Source organism: Crassostrea angulata, chromosome 4, assembly GCF_025612915.1.
Source record: "Crassostrea angulata isolate pt1a10 chromosome 4, ASM2561291v2, whole genome shotgun sequence".
NCBI lineage: Eukaryota > Metazoa > Mollusca > Bivalvia > Ostreida > Ostreidae > Magallana > Magallana angulata.
In genome coordinates this window covers 17,114,249-17,139,762 of record NC_069114.1, presented here as the reverse complement: position 1 = coordinate 17,139,762, position 25,514 = coordinate 17,114,249, and the positions used below count along the sequence as shown (strand labels likewise).

General features: G+C 33.6%; 1 pseudogene; it reads left to right on the top strand.

Annotated features, from left to right (window-relative positions):
- Nucleotides 1–25,514, top strand: part of LOC128179686 (uncharacterized) — a 160,633-nt pseudogene that overhangs the window by 38,338 nt on the left and 96,781 nt on the right.

Genomic DNA, 25,514 nt, shown 5'->3' with positions numbered 1-25,514 from the left:
GACCAATATCGTTATCCCCAGCATGCATTAAAAGGAAGTCTGGAGCAGCTTCAATTTCTCTGAGTAAATGCAGCTTGCTCTTAAGATGTAGAAATTTTAATCCAGAATAACCCTGCCACCATATACTTATGCCCAGTCTCTCAAGTCGCAAATTGGTTCCACCAGCTCTGCATAGTGCTTCAGTAAATGCATGTTTGATGATTGACGAGCCAACACACCAGACCTTAACATCAACTTCTGCAATACTTTGAGAAAATTAATATGGAAAAAAATATTTCAGCAATGAAAACATGAAATCTTACTAATGCGATATCCTATTCCCTCTCAATGCTACTTAGCAGCTATTGACATGAACCTAAGACTGAACAACGAATATATGATTTGTACACCTTAGATTTCCAGCGACCTGCTTCCATTATAGCTTCTAGAGAACAACCAGCCTCAAATGCAGCTGTAGCTGCCCCAATTCTATAGGAGTGAGCCTTAAACCTCCCTTGTATCCCAAGGGTGTTCAACGCCTTTTCCAACACAGAAGAAAACTGATACCTAGTTAAAGCCCTGCCTCCTGAACATGCTAAATGGATGAACAGTGGGCCATCACTTTTGCCTCTAACTAACAAGAAATCATTTAAACACCCAACTGGACATAAAATACCACCTATCTTATTTATTGCCACTGTTACACCTCTGCTATGTTGATCAGACTTTGAACTTCTTATTATGATACAGACGCTAGAGAAATTTAACTCAAACTGTACATCGGATACTTGAAGAATTGAATGCACGCTGTTGTCTACTGACAAAGAAAATTCTCCAACCCTTAAAAACCCATGGAAGGCTAATACATAAGCAGCTCTAAATAACCTTATTTCATAGGAATTATAACAAATTGCTGGCAAAATCTGAACAATTTTTGTAAGCAAAGACAGTGTAATTGGTAGCCGTGAATGAACGCTTTTCTTAATTCTTTTCATACCCTCGAGAAGCTTACTCACTATAAAGTTTTTTGTAATGTCTGCCATATTGTGAATTTTACTCTGAAAACTAATAGCCAATACATAGGCCCTGGCTGTAGAATAAGTGTAATCGTTACAGGATAAATATGCAATAAACTGCACCACATGATCAAGGGGTGGAGGCCAGATTTGCTGGTAACCAATGTCAAGGCGGAAATTTTCAAAAGTTCTCAATCCAGTTTCATATGACTTCTTTGTGTTTTTTGAAATAGATGCCGCCAATAAATTGTTTATTTGAAGTTGTAGATCATGCTGACTAATGGTCTTGGTATTGGCTCCGGAAAAGTGTTTGCCATTGGTGCTAACTTCCTGAATTGCTGCCACTGCTTGCGAGAGAGAGAGAGTCTGCAATGTTATTGTCAATACTAGCTATGTGTTTAGCTTTAAATAGGACATTGTGAAACATTAGTCTATACACGAAATGTCTAACCAATTCCATCACCCACTTATTTTTTTAAGACTGCTTATTAATAACACTAACCAATGAAAGGTTATCTACCATGAATGAATTTTTTTTATTTCATGGCCCCATAACTCTATTGCTATTACCACTGGGATAAGCTCTAAAAATGTCAGGTACCTCATAATATCCTGATCTTTCCAATGGTTAGGCCAAGGGAGAAAAACCATCTACCCTGGAAATATGCCCCACATCCCATGTCAACTGATCCAGCACTGTCAGTAAAAATTCTAAAATGTTTAAATCACACCAATCTGACTCAGGGCTGCGATTTACAAAAGAACTTACGACTTACGACCAAATTATTGAATGCTAATTAGTCACCAACTAATCAATGAATTATTCTTATGGCTGACAAATATAATTATGGGAATTGAAATTTTTGTAAACAAATGGTTTTATGTCAATTTTGTTCTCTAAAGACCATCTTACAAGACAGTAAATATTTACGACTTTGTCGTAAGTTCTTTTGTAAAATGTAGCCCTGGAAAATATGTTATGCCATTAAAACTATTTAAAAACTTCAGCCACATCTTGATGTCACTTTTGATTCTGGCTGAGAGCCTTATATGGTGATGCGGTTTTAAACAACCACACATAGAATCATACATCCTTCTAATGAAAGCCCTACTTGACCTAATTGCCTTACAGAAAAAATTCAAAGTACCTACTAATGATTGCATTTCTTGCAGAGTAACTTTACTCCTAACTAAACAAATTTCAACCAACTCCATCAAAATGTGTAATTTTGTTTCAGGGGTTCTAACAATCATATCCACTGTGTCAATTTCAAAACTTAAGAATGTAAGTTGTGTAGTGGGGCCTGCAGTTTTGTCTTCAGCTAATGGTACTCCAATTTCTTTGGTCAGTGATGTAAACTGTGTCATTAGAATTGCACAGTCCTGACTTCCCCCCTTACCAGCAAAAATAAAATCATCTAAATAATGATCTAAAGTATCTAATCCTGTCTTATACTGTGTTAGCCAATGCAGAAAAGTTGCAAATGTCTACCATATTTTACAACTTATAGAGCAGCCCATAGAAAGACATTTATCCACATAATAAAGCCCATCAATTGAAAAACCTAATAGATCAAAGTCTGCTGGATCAACAGGAATGAGACGAAATGCTCTCTTGACGTCTAGTTTTCCTAATTAGGCCCCACTTCCCAATTTTGATATCATATCAACAACCCCATCAAATGAAGCATATTGGACCGTACATAATTCAGGGTCTATAAAAAAGTTTATTCCACTTGACTCTGGGTATGATAAATGAGGAATCATGCGCCACCCACATCTGATTTTGGAACCACTCCTACTGGTGACAAGTGTAAATTGGCTAAAGGTAATTTATCAAATGGACCCATTATACAACCATGTTCTATTTATTTACAAACCTTATCTAGTAATTCATCATGATGTTGTAAAGCCGACTTTAAAATTTTGGATGTGACATGTAACCGAGGTCCAGTGTAATTTAACTGAAACCCTTTTGCAAAACCATTCCGGAAAAAACATGCTGCCCTAACATCTGGGTACTCATCCAAGTACTTTGAAAGGTTCTTCCTAGGGCCCATAAATCTTTGGGGTCGAAAAGTTTGCCGAAATGAGGTAGAGATGGGGAGGGGAGGCTGGAAACGGGGTCGACTCTGTCCTGGAGGTCTAAACTGTGAAAGCTAGAACTTGACAGGGGGCAAGAGTATTGAGGATGACCCTCCCCACATCTGATGCATGTATTGACAGCCTAGCCTATCGCAGCTACCTTTGAAATTAAAATTGTAGCATTTATTGTAAGTGGCAGTTGTAAGACTAGTGATTGTACGGGGTTGAGTACTGTGTTGCATAAACATCAACCATAATTCATAATTTATTTTTGACCATGAGATTGATGTATCAACACTTCGCCTTAGCCTAAACTGCTCATCCTACTTTTTCCAACCATTGTCCCCCTCATTACATCGCGAGGCCCCTAATCTGACATCGTGCATGTATTTAAGTAGCCCTTGAAATGAATTTGGGTGGGCAGTAGTGTATATACAGCTGTATACAATAAAAGCATCTGTCCACTTGCTAATTGAGTTGATCTTAGCATTAGCCTTGGAATACCCTTTTGTAATCAATTCCCCTTTTTCATTAAAACATATTTGTTTTTCAGCATCCTCATGGAGGGATGTATTGTCGAGAAGCTGGGCCAGGTCAATATAGGCAGAACTGATAATCTAAGCTTTGAGATTTTGAGAAACATTGCTAGATAGATTGGAATTAAAACTCTCTATTGGCAAGGGACAATTTTGTAAAGTAACATTTAGAGCACGTGCATTCATACATGTACATGTTTCTTGTCCTGCCGGCGTCCCTGGTTCATTGTGACTTTGGGATGGCCCCGGTACATTGTAACTTTGGGATGGCCCCGGTACGTTGTAACTTTGGGATGGCCCCGGTACGTTGTAACTTTGGGATGGCCCAGGTACATTGTGACTTTGGGATGGCCCCGGTACGTTGCAACTTTGAGATGGCCCTGGTACATTGTGACTTTGGGATGGCCTCGCCTGGCGAGAGGGACTAGGTTGTTGTACACGGTTCCCAGCAGCCTGGGATGGTCCGTGCTGCGCTTCCATCCTTTTCCTTTTGGGCCGCGTGGTTCCGGTTCTCCGTGACCCTATCGGCCCCACTTGGTTCCTCTTTTTCTTAGGTGGCATCTCTCGCTCATGAACAGATTTTAAAATATTTTATAGTTATAAAATATTTGATAATTTTCTAAAATTTTAATATTTTGTCATTTTTTGTGTGCCGTCTTGAGCATGCAGACGAACTGTTATCTACATTTGTACAATCCGAACCATCCTCATCAACAATTTGTTTTACGTATAAAACTTTCATGAAATATGTATAGAAATAAGGTTAATTTAAGATATTACACTATTATATTTTTACAGATGCATAAAATGAGCTTAATATTTTGGAAAATACATTGCCCACCTTTTTTAGATGTTTTCAGCCCAGAGTGATGATTTGAAACCGAGAGGACGAACCCGATTCCAATAAGTTGTAAAGGGGGGGGGGGGCAACCGATCCCGACTTAATTTATGTTTTGCATACAATATACAGTAATTCAAATATTTTCTCGTAAAATAAAGGCACCTATTTTCTATGGAAGAAAATAAATGCTAATATTTTCGAGTGCACCAAAATTCAGCTTTGGAACTTCTTTATATCTACTTACAAATATGTATTGTTTTATTATTAGAATTAAAAGATTATGTACTTTATACAAATTTCTCTCTTTATATTTTCCAAATAAAATTGAGTTTTTGTCAAATGTTACTTGCATTTCCAATTTCCTTAACAACCACTCCTCACATAGTTCCCTAATTCTTTTACACAATAGCAATCTACAAATAAGTGTTCAATATTCTCATTAACTCTTTCACAAAAGGAGCAGACTGGGGATTCTTTAACCTTAATCTTGTGAAGATAATCATTAGTTGGTATTATTCTGGGTAAAATTTGAAATTGTAGCCATTGTAGTTTTGTCTCTTAAGTAATTTTAATCGGAATTTCAAATATTTTGTTCCAGTCTTTGTTGTTAAAAATAAAGCCCCTTTCTAGCCATTTATTTACAGATGTACTTGGATCTCTTTTCTTCTTAATAAGTTTGTTATACGTGTCTTTGCAACCTTTTTTATTGGTGAAGAAGATATTTATGTGACTGGGTATTCTTGGGCCAGACTTGTATTTGATTTCATTGATATTGTCTTATCTAATCTTTCAAATATTGCTCTCTTTAGGCTTGCATATTCAATAAAATTTGTTTTTATATTTTGGTTGTCTATTGTTTCTAGACTGAGAAAAACACCCACATTATCAAAAAGATCTTGTATATGTGTAAAATTCAGCATTAAACTAGTGTTTTAGGAAAAAAGAACGGTTATTAAACTTTTATTTTTGGGTTGAGCCAGATGTTTTCAAATGGAACATTCATAACTTCTTGTCTAGTTGCTTTTGCGATTAAAATCCAGCTGTTAAAAACTTCTTTCCAAAAAATATTTGCTGTATTTTTACATAAATTAGATGTAAAGTCCATACCTTTAACCCATAGGTTTTTAATTTTTGTTTGTAATTCTGCCTCTAAGAGATTTATCCATTTTGTGCCTGAGAAAATCATTCTTCTTATCCAACTAGACTTTAGAGCAGAGCCAAAATCTGTAAAATCTATCATTTTTAAACCACCATATCCATATTCCTGTATAATAGTGTTTCTTTTTACTTTGTGAATATTGCCTCCCCATAAAAATTGGTAAATTTCCTTATTTAAAATTTTTGTAAAATCAGAGTCTGGGTTAGGTAAAGAGAAGACCAGATGATTTAATTTGGGCAGAATAACCAAGCTTTAAGCCTACATCAAAACATTTTTGTTAATATGTAATCCTTTGTTTTTGGTTCATTATATACCGTAATATATTTGGATTTTTAAAACCTGTACATTAAGTTACCTGTAGCTGTATATTAAGTTGAAAAACTGTCGATTCTTAACTTAATCGACAGCTTTTCCAACTTAATGTACAGCTACAGGTAGCTTAATGTACAGGTTTTAAATGTTGATACAATGCTCACACATGGTCCTCAACAGTTAGGAAAATTTACTTAAATTCAAATATAAACATAAATGCCAACATTAGTATTTAAAATATTATTTTACAACAATATGAATTTATCATCTCCGAAAACAGGCATACATACACAACAAATACGCTGACCATTTCAATGTGACTCAAGAAACATATCAGAATTTAAATGAGAAAGACATATTTCCAGAAGTTATATCTATTTCACTAGGTGCACTGCTATTGGAATCACAGGTATCGCACATTTTCACCTTTTCCATCACTTGAATTTCCCTTTTTTCCATCACTTGAATTCTCCCCTTTTCCATCACTTGAAATCCCCCCTTTTCTATCACTTGAATTCCCTCTTTTAATTTTCTATCACTTAAATTTCCCCCTTTTCCATCACTTGAATTCCCCCTTTTCCATCACTTGAACTTTCGCCCTTATCCGTCACTTAATTTTTCCCCTTTTCCATGATTTATTTCACTCATTAGCTTCTAATAATTATTCTTCCGATATATCTAAGAACAAATCCAGTTTTAATTATAAATCAAACCGTGTCGGTGGTTTGCTGTTTTGTTTTTCCATGTCAAAAATGTCCCTCAAAATGCCATCCGTAATTACACTTTCTTCTAAATCCCTAAATTTTTATTGCATCAAAAATATACTTTCTCCATCTAATGAAGACATCTTTTCTCATTGAGTTTTAACCAGAAAGTAGTCAGAAGTCACCCTAGGTATCATTTAAATATAAACTTATACCTGGCACTGCCCATTAAGTTCAACAATACACCATTATTTTCGCAACTTTTGTTGTTGTTTTTAAATGGACAATCAAGAGTGTTACGTAATCTTAGAAATCATTCAAGCCATCACCGGAGACAGTTTATTAAAGCTGACATGAATTCATAAAAGCATTTGGTCGCCGTATTAGTATTGATCCCTCCTCTACTGCCACTGGGGTATATATACCTGTTGCGAAAGTTATGGTTTCTTTCCGATCGAGGCATTCACGTTGCACGGACTTCTGAATGCATGAACTACACATTGTAGTAAAATGTAGTAATAGAGAATAAAGAAAACAACAATCAATGAAATACAAAATATATATTTATTCTTTGAAAAGATGTCCAATGTACCCGTATTATTTTGCACAGACCGTGGTGCCTTACTTCGCATCCACATCGAACACGTGACGTGTGTCGTTCATACAGAGTGCATAACGTCTGCACCTTCTTGAAAACCCTGGCGGCACTACATCCAACACAGTTGCTAAATGATAGCAAATCCAAGAAAGTAAGAACGTTTCCATCCCTTCCTACAAAAACGCTCTGTTTCTAAAATCCATGCGATAATTGACATTGCTCGATCTGCCACAGTGTGTGGTTTACGCATGTGTGATGTTGTAACATACACAGTAAAACGGTCTACAATTATCGAGGAATATTTGAAGTATCTGTGCCTGGATTTCAGTCTGTCTTATTTCGTCGTTGATTGGATACATCTTACCGTGCAGTGGTTGTCATATTATTTTTGTTCGAAACGCATTTCTTCACGTCTTTTAATTTCGTCCAAGGTAACGTTTTCGGGTGTATGAAATTCCTAAATGCGGTGAAGCATGAATAACGCTCTCGGCCTTATATAGGGGGTGTGTAGCGATGAGCAGGACAATAGAAATCCAGACCTAATATGGCGGTAGTCGGAGATAAAACGGAAATAATGCGTATTAAAGAATTCATGTCAGCTTTAAGTTAACAATAAAGAAAATGTTTTAATTAGGATAAAATCCTCAAACTGTCCATTCTGTGAGAGAAAAAAACTGTTATCGGTCCTTCGGGCCTCGATCAGTTCTTTCTCTCGCAGAATGGACAGTTTTCGGATTTTCTCCTTCACATAATGATTTTAATTTCAATACACTCTGCGTAATAGAATATTCTAACTGTGTCTCGGGTCAGGTAATCGCCACAGTTGAAATGCCTCCCATATACCCGCAATGTAGCAAAACATTGCTGACGACCGTTTCACTAACGTATCTTAGATCGTAAACGTAGAATCGCTCCGAAACGATTTTGGGGAGGCTGTAATTATCTTTCATCTAAAAATTTAATTCATATTAATGAAGAATTCAACAATTTTTCACCAACGTTTTTTACTTGCTTCGAATTTACACACCATGTTGACATTCGAAACTCTCGGGATTTTTCATATTAAATGCACTGAGTGTTATATCCCGCATTTCCCTTGATTAACAGAATATATGACAAATTTTCAATGAAAATTTACATGTATTTGTAATATCGTTTCTAAGTTTATCCACGCAAATGTGATATTATGGAAACATAAACTTAAGAGCCTCCCGTGATTTAGCGTGAATGTAATGTGCATGCGCAAGATTGTAGAATCCAAAAAATTAAGATGATTTCAGAATTTTTAAACGAGTTTTCGTTAATTATTAATAAGCGAAGATTGACTTAGAAAAAATAAAAACAAATTGGTAATCTTCAAGTACCAATGATCTTTAAAATGTATAAAACAAAAGACAGTACTCTTCCGAATTCTCGGTATTAAAGCCCTAAAATTGGAGTCAATCAATTTAATATAGTAGTATAGATATCAATAAATAAGCTCGTTTTTTCGTTTCATTAATTTAAGGGATATTTTAAGTTGAATAAAAGTTTTGTTGGCTAACCTTAGGCAAAGGCTCATGTAAGTCTGTCTGTCGTGGTTTTCGTTGTTGTCATCGGCTTAATAAAGTTTTTCACATTTTCGTCTTCTTTTATAGAACCAATGGGACAATTTCTACCATGATAATGATGAAATGACTTCCGAACATTACATAAAGGATTTATTTCAATAAAGATATTTATATATGAAAAGTAATTTTGTTTAGAATTAAAAAAAAAATTATAGTTATTTATGTAACGTTTTGAACCTTTTACACCGCATTTGCGTTTTACGACATCTTTAATCAAATGTGCAACACCCTGCGCAGAAGAGCCAAATTAAACACCCGAGTCTCGTAATGAAAATTGTAATGAATAACGATGACACTATCGCATTTTATATTATAAATTTCATTCATAAATCATATATTTTGCTTTCTTTACGTTTCTGAAAAAATGCAGAGTAAAGGAGGCGTGATGTAGTTCTGACTCTTGGTTCTAACCAAATCTTGTTTAATAGCAATTAAAACACAAGTCAAAAGCCTTTAATTGAATTGTAAGTTCTAAATATTAGGTCAGCTATTTTCTTGATATAGGATGATCACGCTCCCTATTAATATTTTTAACGGCTATATACCCTATTGATATTACTTGAAATAAATGAAAACTTTTCCACATCCTTTTCATATATATTTTTGTAGGAAATCTTGTTAATGCAACATACGAGAAGGATGTCCTTATCAAAATATGAGTCAACTCGGGGGACTACACATGTTGCTCGAATTGCCCGCGCTTTATTGGGTCCTTGCATTGATGTACTGCGCGAAGTTCTCACAAAAGAGATATCTCCGCCTGACTTGGAAAGGAAAGTTAAAACTTACATACATCAAAACAAAAAACCTTCTATCAGTGAACAACAAAAACGGCTCGTGTATGGCAAAAACTACTCTGTCTTTGACATTACGTTGCTCTATTTTCTCTTACGTAGCATATGTTCAATTCCTCAACATAAAAATAACTGGGGAAAAACTCCAGAGCTTACTGATAAAAGTGTGTCGGCAAACATAGAACGGGTTCGTATCTTACGAAACGAATGGTATGGACATTCTACGGATTTTTCTCTCTCGGACTTAGTTTTGAACAAAGATGGAATCATATTTCTCAAATTGTGAAAGAGCTGGAAGGTTATCTTGGGACTGCAACCAAGTACCAGGACACTCTGATCGAATTAAAAAGTTGTTGTATGGACCCTGACTCGATACAGCCCTACATAGACAAACTGTTGGCTGTGGAAGGGTTGCAGACTGATGTTACAAATCTGAAAGGTAACAGAAGAGTTGGTTTAATAAATGGATAATAAAATTGAATTGATATTTAATAGAAGCATTAACTGTTTTGGTTAACTAACACCTCAATAAAGCATGACTCACCTTTTTTCAAAAAAGTATGTTGGTCTGTGAAGTTGTATATTCTTGTAAATGACAAACAGTTTTTATAAAGCAAATGTAACCAAAACGGATCCAAAAATAATTTAATAAATTTTAACATATTTTCTTACAGAGGGTTTTGGAGAGTTACAGACTGATGTTACAAATCTGAAAGGTAACAAACAAGTTTGTTGAACAAATGGATCATAAAATTAATATAAAGTAGAAACATTAATTCTTTTGATTAATTAGCTTCACGATGAAAAATGATTCATCTTTCTAGCTCACCTTAATTGAAGGTTCAACTGAGCTTTTCTGATCGCTTGCTGTCCGTCGTCCGACCGGTTGTCTGTAAGCTTTCCACATTTTTGGCTTCTCTTTAACCACTGTGCCAAATCTAACCAAACTTAGTACAAAGTATTCTTATGAATACCGGATTCCAAACATTCAAGTTAAAGGCCTAATCCTATTTTAAAGGGGGATAATTATGATACAATAAAACTAAGGTAGGTGTCTAAAAAATCTTCTTCTCAAGAACCAATCCACCAGCAACATTTACATCATAGCTTGTATTATTCTTGACTTTTACTCTAAACCATTAGGTCAATATTAAACAATCTTGGTACACAACATCCTTATATGAAGGAGATTCTTAATTATTAAAATAAACGACAGAGCATGTTTAAAACAAAAGAAAATTGCGAATCAGTGAATTTAGAATGCATGTCTTTACAAATCTTCTTCTCAAGAACCACTGCACCAGAAATAACACTATTTATACCAAAGCTTGTATATATAGTGCAAATCCTAAATAGTTAAAATTGTCATTTCAAAACTAAAACTGGGGCCTTATGAAGAGGTTTCATTGTAAAGTTTACGTATGAATATATGAGGAAATTTTTAAAACCCTTTTTCTAAATAGATGTAACTACAGTGCTACAATTTGTGAGATTACTATGCAGGCATATAACGAAAATTTAGAATTTCTAAAATTGTGACCCCCAGACTAATACTGGAACCCCAAGAGGGCTCAAAGTTTAACATAAAAATGTGTATGTAAATATTTAAATATCTTCTTCTCAAGAACTACAATAGCACAATTTATGATAATACAATAATAATGCAAGCAACCTGATATAATTATGATTCTAAATTGTTAAAATTGTGAACCCTAAACTAATGCTTAATGCCCAACGGGGTTCAAAATTTAACATCGAAATATACACAAAATGTTTAAAAATCTGATTCTCAAGAAGTGCAATGATCAGTTACCAGAATGCAAGTGTTCTTCAAAAGGACAAATGGTAAACTGGCTAAAATCTGACCTTAGACTAATATCTGGGCCCAAAGAGGGGTTCAATGTTTAACTTTGAAATATATTGGGAAACTATTTAACAACTAAATTCAAATGATAAAATGAACTGATGATCAGATGAGCAACGTGGCCCATGGACCTCTTGTTTCAAAAGATATGTGTGACGTGGCCCATGGACCTCTTGTTTCAAAAGATATGTGTGTATTTGATAATTTAAATGTGAATAAAGTGAAGCTACATATTCATGTAAATGACAAGACCTGTTTTTGGTACGCAAATGTATCGAAAAAGATCAAAATAATTTTAGATATTTAAAGATTTTATCTTCATTCTTACAAAGGGGTTTGGGGAGTTGCAGAGTTGTTTTACAAATATAAAGGGTAACAAACACGTTGGTTTAACAAATTGATAATAAGATTTAATACATGTAAATGTGTAATAGAAACATTGCATGTTTTGGTATGTTAACATCACAATGAACCATGACTCATGTTTTTCTCCCTCGCGCAACTTGTTGCGAGGGGGATATAGCATCGCTGCTCTGTGTGTGTGTGTGTGTCCATTTCAGCCTTTTAGCAAAATTTAAAGAAAATCCTCGCATGCATGTATATCAAACTTCGTTTACTTCATAAGCATGTATAAAGGACAAACCCTATTTATTTTCAAGGAATTCCGTTAATTTTTTTTTTTATGATATCGTTTAAATTACAACACTAAGAAATTTTATGTACGACTTCTGGTTCGTGAAAGTAACCTTTCAAATCAACAACTTGATATTTTGTTTGATATAAGCCCTGTAAAGATACGAAGAAAAACATTTTTGAGAAATGGAGAGTTGAAAGGATTTCTAAAGTGAAAAACTGAAGCGAGAATAGATTAATTTCACCCTTATTTAATCGAAACAAGCAGCCGTCTGAGCCGAATTTCGGGCTATATTTCACGAATTACTTAGAAAAGAACAGTTTCATAATTCAAAAATCAGAAGAGACTTTAACAAATATCGTCAACATGATTAACCGGTAATTATTTTCATGTTAATCGGTGAAGATACATACATATGTATGTATGTTACTCTTTTTAAAATATTAAAATTAAAATTACGACATGTTAACTCGAATTTTCTCATAGAGCAGACTTTAAATCGCCTGGGCTGCGTTCAAGATCGTAGCTGCTAGCTTAGCCGCTAGATCATAGATATCTAGGTGTATTGAACTGACCGCTAGGTTAGCCGCTAGGTTTCAGATTTGAAGTTAGAAATATTCAACTAAAGACTTATTACATTGAAATTATTTGTTAATTACCAGCGGAAATATATATGTTAAGATTCATTATAACTTAAAGGATAAATAAAATATCACTATGTAAATAGATTATGTGTTTGTTACAAAGTGGTAACTAACGTGGTCATCTTGAATTCGATACTTAGCATAAAATATATAGGCTATGAATATCTACCTAGCGGCCAGGCTAGCATACCATTCAACAACGTAGCCGCTATGTAGCCCTACCTAGCCGCTACGATCCTGAACGCAGCCTAGATCTTAGCTACGTTTCCATTTCAATATGAAACTTTAATTTGCCTACACTAATTGTCTACATGCGTAATGTATGTCTTTGGATAAAGATAATTTATTAAACTATATTACTAAAATTTAACACGTTTGTGGTGTGTTTTCCCTAGTAATGGGAGCAATTGTACAACCACGTAAATGCATCCATCCACCATGGATGCACACAGAGCGTGCATGGGGATAGGAATAAATGAAATATTTTAATTCAAATAGTTTTTAACAAGTTTTATATTTGGTCTCTTCAATTACATGTTTATTTCTGAATAATGCATTTCCCCACACAATATTTTCATTTCGGGAGGGGATTCTCCGCTTTGTGGTGCCCTTGTTCAAAAGGTATTTGGGTGTTTGAGGATCAAGAAATTAATTAATAAATGTTACGTATTCATATGACTGGCAAACATAGTTTTAAATACGCAAATATATTAACGGATCCTAAATAAATCCATACATTAATAGAATTAATCTTTATTCTTGCAGAGAATGTAGAAGAGATGAAAAAGGCAAACGAAAAATCTAGTTCTCAAGGTATAGTTATATAAAAAAGCATTTTTATGTTTTTATTATTATTATGTATTTTTGATAACATTTTGAATATCAATATTTTAAAAGGGACACATGATCATATGCAATGATATTTAACAATGGGATTTTCGAACACAGTTTGCAAATATTTATTCAAAATTGAATTGCATTTTTCATTTGGACTTTTAAATTGTCAGGGATTTATGCTTACCTCTATTAATATGAATAATAGGTGTTGTTCCATCTCTATGTGATCTACTAAAAATACACTATTTAGATAATGGGATTATATACTCTGGATGGAAGCATCAAAGTTCCCTAACCTTAGACCCATGTTAAAACGAAACAACCCAAAACAATTTTCGCCAAATTTAAGAAAAGGTCTAAAACTAATTCAAAAATGTCTTTGGAAAATTTTTATGAGCATTTTAAATCAATTGCTACCACGCAGATTGATGGTGACATGGAAAGCGGAAATGAAAGTTTAGATATTAATTGTATTTTTGAAGAGTTAGATGAAAATATAAGTATTGATGAAATTAAAGAGGCTATCGGTAATCTAAAGCCTGAAAATCCCACGGCGAGGATGGAATTTTGAACGAATATTTTGTTGAATTTCAAGACTATTTTTTACCTATATTACATTATCGTTTTAATTGTATATTAAATACTGGTTTTTTCCCAGTACGTGTTCTTCATCAATTATTATTCCAGTGTTTCAAAAAGGTGATTCTATAGACCCTAAAAACTACAGAGGTATACGTCTTGTTAGTAATATGTGTAAGTTATTTACTTTAATATTAAATAAAAGGTTATTCGAATGGTCAAAATATAATGATGTTATAACTGATGTACAAATTTGTTTTAAACCAAGCTATGGAACGCGTGATGCTATTTTTAGTCTCCTACCTTTTTTCACCGGAGGGGACTATAGCTTTACTCTGCGTCCGTCAGTCCGTTCGTCTGTCCGTTTGTCCGTCTGTCCGTCTGTCCGTCCGTCCGTCTGTCTGTCTGTTCGTCCGTCTGTCTGTCCCACTTCAGTTTTCCACACTTTTTTTCTTTTTGCGTTTGAGGAATAATATGAAATTTGCTGAACAGCTTCAACATGTCAAACTACAGATCAAGTTAACACTTTTGTAGGGTCTGGTTGACATATTTTCGAGAAAATTTATTTTTTATATTCCAATTTTTTAATGCTTGGGTTCGATATTCTGCATAACAGTGCATTGTTTTCACAATTTCAACAAATCGGTAGGGGACGTATATTGCTTATGGAATACTCTCAAAATGCTTGTTGCTTTACATTCTATTATTAGTAAAAGTCTATGTAAAAAGAATAGGTTATATTGTGCATTCAATTTCAAAATTTCAAAGATTTCAAAAAAGCGTTTGATTCTGTTGATAGCTTTTTAAATGCTGGTTGTTTGTCTTACGAGTTATCTTCCCTTAATCTGTTTCTATTCATGTATGTTGATGACATGGTCCTGTTCTCTGAATTTGTGGAAGGTTTACAATGTCTTTTGAATGACCTACATAGCTATTGTAATACTTGGAAAATGCATTTTAATGCGGATAAGTAAGAAATTGTGACTTTCAGAAACATTGGCACTGTAAAAGAAAGTGAGTGTTGGCCCATTGGTAATGATGTTGTGGAAATTGTAAATCAATACACTTGCATAGGAATGCTTTTCAACTTTAAAAACAAATTTACCAAAGCTGAAAAACAATTATCCGGATAAGGTAGAAAAGCATTGTTTACGCTTAGAAAAATTATACGGGTAATGTCATTTAGTAATGAAACTTTATTGTTGCTTTTTGATTGATTTATTGGCGAAATTGTTAATTATTTTTCAGAAATATGGGGAAATAATATAGGTTGCAATATTGCGAAACTTCATACAGACGTCTGTAAACATATTCTCGGAGTTAAGAAAAGTACAAATGCTGCTTATTTATATGCTGAATTAGGCTGTGTACCCCTTGTACATTATAGAATGTTCAACATTATTAACTTTTGGAAAAATGTCTTAATTATTGACAATTGTATAATAAGACATTGCTACGAAGTTATGTGTATTAATTGTGAAGAACACAGTTATAAAAACTGGGTTTTCGATGTGAAGAAAATTCTTATTGACCTCGGTTTCTATTATATATCGACTAACCAAATAAAATAAACAATGATATTTTACAACTTGTAAAACAAAGAATATTATATTATTTTTTATTTCTTTGTACTTTATACAGAACATTGCACATATTATACATGAAAGAGCATTATTATAAAAAACCTTCTATGTTTAAATTAATTCAACTTTTTAATACTGGAATTGTTAAAGATCTCTGTAATCTTGGCGAATTCATCTCTAAAAATATGCTATTAAGAGACAACTGTTAGACGTCTTTTGTTTTGTTTTCTCAACCTGTGTATATATAGTATAGTATATGTTATTATTTGTACCTGCACAGGTACACTACCACCTCATGTTATACATGTACATATGTTATACTGATAAGCTGTAAAGCTTAAAGAAATAAAGAATTAAAATTGAACTAGATGCTGTCATTAGACAGTAATACCCGCACCAAGTGTTTGCCCCTAAATAACACTGTTTTGTACCAGTTTAATTAAAAATGAAGGCCACATACAAGCTCCGGTAATACATTTAAAAATTATAATTTTCATAACTGCATGAAGGATGAGATCCCTTTCCATATGATAATACACATTAGCAGCACTTTATGTGCAATTTGGGGTTGAATTGTTTGCAGTGAATTTTCAGTTAATCAATAATCTTAACATTTCATGTCATAGAAAGTGTAATGGTCTATATAATTATTACAAACAAAATTAAAAATTAAATTATGCCCCCTCACCGTGGCGGATGCCGGTTTGAGATTTGCTTCTGTGTGCCTACATGTACATCATCGTGTGCACAGATTTAGAGAAGGGGTGGGGGTGAGGGGTCCAGACCCCCCTCCTCATGAAAATTCATTTATATCAATTGTAAAATTACCAAAAATACACCTTGGACATGTAAACGCTCTAACCCATTGCGCTTCAATGTTAGGTAACATTATTTAGGGGGTAACTATTTAATTAATATTTAATATACTTTATTGTTTATCTCAATAGGAAGTATACATCACAATATGCAGGTGTCCTGCACCACCTTATATTAAAGCTAGCTGTTATTTACCTAACAAAATAGTGTAAGTGGATTTGAAGAATATGTCATAAAAATACATGCATGTTACAAATAACTGATCTTTGTCTGAAGTTGCGTACACAACACAGGTCGATCTGCAGGTCTCATTAGCGGGTACTAGTTTTACCCAGCTCTTCGATAAGATCGCCCGGTTCACGTGTAGACATACGTGTCGGTGTTTTCCATATGCAGAAAAGGATTAGTTAAGATCAGCTAAAGGAATTCATTATTGTGTTTTAATTGGATTATCATTATGATGTTGACCAATATAGGTAAGCATAATACATGTATAGTAGCAGTAGATCAATATAATGATATGCTAGCATACATAAGTTCTACTTTCACTTTCTAAATGTGATCTCCCTTTGACAGCTAGCATACTGTATCATCATCTTTTAATATTTAAATAAGCTTATCATCGTTACTTATCCTATCGCATTTGTAAAGTTTCCGTCATTTTAGTTGCAAAAGTTATTATTTTCATTTGTCAGACTTGCACTATTGAGTTGACACCGTATTGACACTGTATAAACAATTTCTTATTAAATTTGTGTATTACATGTAAGTAAGTGTAGACACTTATCATTTTTATATTAGTTATATGAGGAAGGAAGGAGTATTTCTTTCTTAATGTATTACAATGCATCAAATACAATGTAGGTCATGCCCTTATGGGACTGTTCTGACCCCACGAAACAGGAAAATACAAAATATCTTTTAATGTCATTATGATGCATCAAATGGTGTAAAGTACACTTATCACCCCCAGGTGTTGTCTTTAACCCCCCCCCCCCCCCCCCCGCCTTTATGAAATATGAAATGATGATACACTGTAATTTTGTTAACTTCTGAGATCTGAGATCCCGATCCCTAAACCATATAATTTATTTTTGCTCTTTGTGTCATTGCGCATAAAATTGTATATAGATTATGCCCCCTTGGAGACACCCTGACATTCTAGAACTAGAAATGATAAAGTAGTTTATCTTATTCATATGTTACAGTAGTGTTTGATCCATGTGGGTAATTCCTAGCCTAATGATGTCACTTCGTTGTTTAGGAGACTTTACAATTTCCCCAAATAGGCGAATACACATACATATAACTTTTGTTTATAAATCTTAAAAATTGAATTCAGCAATTTTCAAAATGTCAATGTGCATCAGGATAGAAAAAGCAATCAAGGAATGATGCTCTTGTACACATGTAAGAATGTATTAAGAAGACTGAATCTTTAGAACCGGTTAGATTGGGGGGGGGGGGGGGTGAATGTGGAGTATAAACATTTATAATTTGAATCATTTATTGTTATTAATTTTAACTTGTCAATGAATACTAGTTATATTGATCCCAAGGTAGAAATATGACCTCTAATCATATTTCAATAGATCAAATATGCAAGGTGTAATGTAATTTTTTTTAAAAATAACATTTTTTACCAGTTTATAAAAGTTTTTAGACACCCAAATTATATTTTGATATTAATAGATCATTCGACAACTGGGGGGGGGGGGGGCAGTTTATATTTGAGATTGTTTGGGGGTGGGTGTTCCAAGTCATATATTTGACATTTTTTTAATGTTATTTAAAATAAGACTAAGCCATACTTCAGTCATGAACATGAATGGTATAGAACAAAACACAAACTAATACATGTATATATACATGGGAAGTATTACAAAACATAGATGATTGATCTATATCTGGGTTCTTAAATTGAATCATATATGATGTACATATTAAATTATTGTTTCTTTGTTCAAGGCATTTCAGATGGTATGTGGGTCATGATCCCAAGTGATCTTTCTGAAATTATCAAATATCATAAAAACCATTGAGATCCCCACCTTAATCCAAAGATATTATTCCTCCTTAGGTCATGGCGCATCAGATCATTATGGCATGTAAGTCATGACCCTAAGGGATCATCCTGACACCCTTAGAATCAGAAATTGTCAATTATCTTTAAATTATTGATGTTTGATGATCCTATCTCTATTTAATCTTTATTATTAAGTCTCCCGAATGAAATTTGGAGACTGTTTTTGTACGGTTCTTAATACATGTATTATTATTCTTCGTCTTCTTCTTTTTCTTCTTTCCCGCTCTGAACTTGTTTCTCAGAGATGGCTGAACAGAATTGTACAAAACTCTAGGGTATGATAGGCCTGCATATCTAGTTGTGCACCCTGGTTTGATTTTTATCATTTTGGGTTAGACGACCCCTTTTCGGGGGGGGGGGGGTCTCAAAAGGGTGTGGGGTCTAACATTGAACCTTATAGGAAGAATCGTAGACTCTATTGTAAATGGTAACTTGAAAACGGACAAAGATAATAATATAGGGTTTTCATAATCATATATTGACTGTTACTGGCAATATATAGGGCTTATTAGATCTGACCCCTGGGGGTCATCCCCATCCCCAAGGAATTTGAAATTGCCATATATCTCAGAAACTGTTATCATGACCCCTAAACCATATATATTCATTTTTCTGATGTCAAAAGGCATTAAATGTTATGTAGGTCATGGGCCCTGTGGGTGGTCCTGACCCCCCCCCCCCCTCGAACAGGAAGTGCAAGAATATCTCGAAAACAGTTGAGATCCCCACCCCTTAACCATATATATTCTTGATCCTTAAAGGGCATCAAAAGGTATGTAGGTAATGGGCCTCAGGGTTAAATTTACTTTTTCAAAACCGTAATGCACATCTATGGAACAGTTCCTATCATATCCCAAGATATGATGTGTCCATTAAATCATAAACGGAGTTTTAGGATCTATGTTTTTTTTAAGTGATAAACGTCAATTTTCTGCTACTTTTGACTCCCTGGATGAAATTTAAATTTTTAAAACCTTACTGCACATCTATAGAACAGTCCCTATAATATCCCAAGATACATGTCTGATGTGTCTATCCATTAAATCATAAGAGGAGCTCGTGGATCTATGTTTTTTTTTAGTGATATACGTCAATTTTCTGCTACTATTTGACTCCCTGGATGAAATTTAAAGTTTTAAAACCTTATTGCACATCTATAGGACAGCTCCAATTATATCCCAAGAGATGACGTAGCTAATCCAAAAGTTGTAAGAGGAGTTCTGGGAACCATACTTTTTTTGCCAAAAAAAAAAGTCATTTTTTGTTGCCCACTGATCCCCTTAATAAAAAAAAATTCTGGAACCTGACCACACCTCAATATGACACCCACATTTATATTCTAGAAGATCATTTGTCTACTGCCCAAAAAAAAATGACGTTTTTGAAACCAGATTTTTTGTAAAAAAAAAAAAAAAAACACGTCATTTTTCAACCATTAAATGACCCCCAGGACAAAATTGAAAATTCTGAAACCTTATTGCGCATCTATAGGATACCCTAAAACATATTCCAAAAGATGATTTGTCTACTGTTGAAAATGTAGGAGGAGTTCGAGGAAGAATTTTTTTTGTGAAAAAACATCATTTTTTACCAATTATTTGACCCCATGGACTAACAGAGAATGTTTGAAACCTTTTTACAAAACAACATGATACCCCAAATAAAACTCCAAGAGTTCAGTTTGCTGGTTTATAAGATGTAAGAGCAGTTTGAGAAAGTAAAACGTGACAGACGGACGGACGGACAGAACAGAGTAACAACAATATACCCGAATTTTCTTTAGAAAGTGCAGGTATAATAAACCATATCTAACTGGAAAGGCTAGTACAGTACCCGCAACGTTATCAAGATAAACGATAGTTTAGGATTAACGCACGATAGAACAGTATACACGCACTTTGGATAGGATTGACGCACGATAAAACAGTATGCACGCACGAAATGATAGGATTGATACACGATATGAAAGGATAAACGATGTTCATTATAAACGTGTAATTGCTTTAAACGATATTCGCGAATAAACTGATAACACATTCGAATAAAGCTTTACGTGGAATATCTTTTTAGAAACAATTGCCGATTTCTCAGCTATGTTAAGGGCGTCCATAAAAAATAGCGATATTTATCACATAAAATGTTAGCCTTTGAACAATCTTGGTATTCTACTCCAAAAAATTGTTAAACAAAGTGATCTTTTATCGATTATACAAATTAAATAATTTGTTATCGCATGAGCAATTTTTGAATCTCTTGGGAATACCTTGTCACGTGATACTGCTAAAAATAGATGAACCAGGAATAATACGAAAAAATGCAAAGTGCAAGGGCATAACATAAACAAATATAGTTATTTCTGTTTCTAACTTGTAAAATGAACCTTTAAAATTTCGAAAAGAGCTGGGAGCTTAAAATATTCAAGTAAGAACAATTATTAAATTCAATGTAAACAGTGTATGAACAGCAATTTACAGGGATTTCCCGCAATTAACGCTTATTTAAAAGAAATGCGTAGCGATTTCATACAGCTCTCAGCACTTTTTGATATAGTGGGGATACGATGGTAAGACATGGAAATTTTCAATATATATTTGATCAAGTGTATGCCCTCGCACTACTGCATTTTATCTGACTCATTTCACTTTCAGTGTCATTTGCGTGAAATTCAAACGCAACACTGACTAAGATCATGATTTTAATTTTCATTCTTAAAATAAATAAACGCTGTGAATTTCACTAAAATAATGTTCAAATGTTGTTTCTGTTCACACCAATCATCATTACAAAATTGTTGAAATTGGAAAAAATAATTTCATCAGTTGTCTTTAAATTTGGGGGGGGGGGGGTGGAAGTGTTGAGTTTGTAATTTACACTTTTATGTTTCATAATAATCTATGTTATGTTACTATGCTGGTGAATAAATTCTTTTAATGTATAATCAGGTTAACTTGTAATTATAATTGACATTTTAGTACTAATTAAAGAAAGCAAGAAGAAACAATATATCAATATTATCAAGAATTTATTTTAATAATCAACTTTACAAATACTATAGAGATTGCTTTTCTGTTACAAACTGTTCAACAAGACTAGTGTTTTCTGATTTTTAGTAGCGAGCGCAGCTCGCCGGCGCGAAGCGAGCTCTACCGGCAAGGCGTGTGTGAATAGAAAATTCGGACTATTTGCACATTCATTCAACGGATTTTTTTGGCGTCAGTAAATCGGACCAGTAATGCCTTGTTTTAATCGTCCCAGTAGTTCCCTGTAATTATGGTTTCCAATTTCACACTCTCACGAGAACAAGATAAAAGACTATGTACATGCATTGTAAATAACACAACGCCAATTTCCATTACATGTACTTTTAAGACTAACGGAGTTATCGTCCTCTCGAGTGACGTCACAATGGATTTCTTGCACATTGATCCGACAGAATTTTTCGGAGTCAGTAAATTTCGACCCACAATGCAATTCCTCAATGTCGGCTGATCTCACTAGACTGGATACCATCTCGCGAGAATCAAAGTAAAACTTTTGAGAAACAGATAAATTGTGTAATTTCCAGAACATCATGCTTTTTAAGTAAACAATCAATATTTTCTAGTGTGTTTTCAAAGAGACAGACTACACTTGACCGACGTGAACTTTGACGTCACAATAAGGGGAAACAACTCTAAGTAGTTATTGTAAATCTGCTGAAATATAAATACCAAAATCTTCTCAAAATCTTGCAGAGCTAACGAATCGAGACATTTCTTCAGAGATAGGAAACAGCTGTAACTTGCTCTCATTTGGATGAATGCTCACATTTATTTTATTCACTGTATTTACGGTAATTTCCAGGAACGTTTTTTTAAATGGGGCGTGGCAACATCATTCAAAAAATCTTCACAAGCAAAAAGAAAAATAAAATTCTCAAAATCAGGAAAATTCTAATCGGGGTGAGGAATGGGGAGTGCGTGGTATGCCTTTAGCTCTTTAGCTGCTCAAAAGTGTCTTTATTTTCACTACTATTTACGGTATTACATGCTCCCGGGGGATCCATTTTCCTTATGTGATCAACAAATTTTTTTATACGTAAATTGTGATTTCTTTTTAAACGGGGGAGGGGGGATTCTGTGATAAGTCAATTTTTATTTGTTTAAGAAAAATGTCTGCTGCAAGAAAAGAGGAAATATTATGTTAAAACATTATGTTAAAATCTTTATTATTCAACAACATTTTATCTGAGATAAATTCTATACTGGCGTGCGACCAGTATATAAACAATCTGATCAAAATCAGATTTTTGATCCGCTCCGACAAATTCTGATGTCGCTACACTTTGTTCAGCGACTATCAGAATTTCGGGGCGTTATTAAGATCTGATTTTAATCAGATTGGTATATAAATAAATAAAAAATCTTATGAATTATGAATAATGAAAATTTACTGGAAATTGGTATATTTATTTTATTTTGCATTCTTCATTTACGTGTACTTTACGTCACTACTTGTATTTTTATTGATTTATCATAATTCATTTTTGATCACCTGCTGCGCTCGCCCCAACGGTCGCACCGTAAAACATATTATTTTCAGTCATAATGTGGAATTTATTGAAATTGACAATTCTTCTTGCACACTACATGTTCTCTGTCTTTTTGATATTAGGAGGTAGACCAGTTGATAAGAAAACCAATACCTGAAATGATGAATATATATCAATTTCAAATTTCATTTCAATAGATATCAATGCAAATTATTATAATAGGTTACATTAGTATCATTATCAATATGATATTAAAAAAAACAACAAACTATACATGAAGTTGACGTTAGTGAGTATAAGAAATATTTATATAGTACCTACTTTTTATCAACATCCCAACAAGTGTTTTCAGCGGACCATCTACTGCCTAAGTAACCCTGAAAATGAATAATGTGTCATAATTAGCAAGCTATTGTGTTAAAGATAACATGAAAATGAAACATTACTTTATCATTGGGCATATTAATGGCGGTTTCAATTTCAGTGATATTACAACAGGCATAATCAAATGTTTATTCTTAAAATGTGTGGAAATTCAATTTGAACACATTTTAATTTTGTCCTATTTCATAAACAAAATTAAATACATCTTCATAAAAGAAGGCTGAATAAAATAAAACATTTCGATTTACTTAAACAACATTACAATCTTGTCTATAATCATATTATCATTCCAGATCCTCACAGTAATCTTTGTAGTGCTAGCACATACAGTATTTGGCCATGGACTTTTTATTGTGTACTTTGAACATGGAGGAAATGCGATCTAATATTATCGCGATATGAGACCAGTAAAAAGCTACAATGAACCTCAATGCTCTTTATGATCAAAACTAGCGAAACGCAGAACAATTACTTTGCCTGACTGAGTCACCAAACTGATGTTTAAACACAATATTACATGAAAAACAAATGTAAACAAGTAAACAAAATCGAAGCCGAGGAATTTCACTTCGTTTCCGTTCCATTCAACAATATTAGATAATATAAAACAATATCTAGGGGAAGTACAGATAAATCCTACCTTATTCAGTTGAATCCTATGTCAATTTCTTTTCTGTCCACGCTGGTTGTAAACGAGTTAAATTCCGAGATATATCACTGAATTCCACATGTTTATTCTGATCACAGCTGCAAGCGCCGATGTGACGTAGTCAGCCTCGACACGTCATCAGACGACTTAGGAATTTCATGATTTCGCGAGATGTAAAGAATAGTTTATGATTTTATTTCAGTACACCTTTCTTGAACCATTCAAACCCAATAATTAATCATATTCATTTTGGTAGATGTTTGTTAAATACCGAAATACCCATATCTCGTAAAATCTCATGAATAAAGGGCGGGGCTTATGCAAATTTTTCTAATTCACACGTGGTAGAATTCTTAGACCTTCCTTAACATAGCTGAGAATTGCTAATCATCGCTGCCTCATTTATAGAATGAATAGAAATGACGATTTATTTTTTAAACTACATGTAAAGCTATGAACTTAAATGATAAATACATTTTGTTGTATTCTGAACATTGTTTTCATTACCGAACATGCACCTTATCTGATCAAATAACACGGAAAATAGCGGGTTAAATTATAAAGATTCAACTCTTGTTTAAATTAAATAATTAAAAAAATATATCATGATTACATTTCTTTCTGTATAAGAAAATGATGCATTAAAAATGAATTATATTACATACAAGTTAAATAAATATTTACTCAGATAGAAATTCTGCTTACGATTTGTGAACATTGTTTTCATTACCACACATTCTAGCCGATTGCCGAAAACATTTCAGCCCGAAATCAAATATCACAAATACAATTCTGGTTTTAATTGAATATAAATTGTGTCTTAAATACTTTTGTTTCTGTAAAACATGATGCATAAAAAACAAAATATTTTGCTTAAAAGTTAATGTTTACGCAGGTATACACTCCGCGTGCAATTTATAAAAAAAAATAATATATTCGATATACAGGTAAATGTTACCTTGTTCCTAAGAACTTCGATAGTTTACATTATTTATTTTTATTTTCAATGCTTACAGATATGATTTACATGTAATATTATTTAATTTTGATCTAAAAAATTAAGAAATAAGTATCATGATAGAATGCTGGATAGGTTTTTTTTTAAATTCTTGTTCGATAAATGTTCGTATACGGCGCACTGAACGACTTGCAACTTTGAAATTAATTCACTTGCTTATAAAAGGCAGGCGTCTCGTCCGTATTTAGTTCACTCGAGAATTACAGCGAATGCAAAAAGAGGGGGATGGCACTTACCAAGTGCTCCTTAGATAAA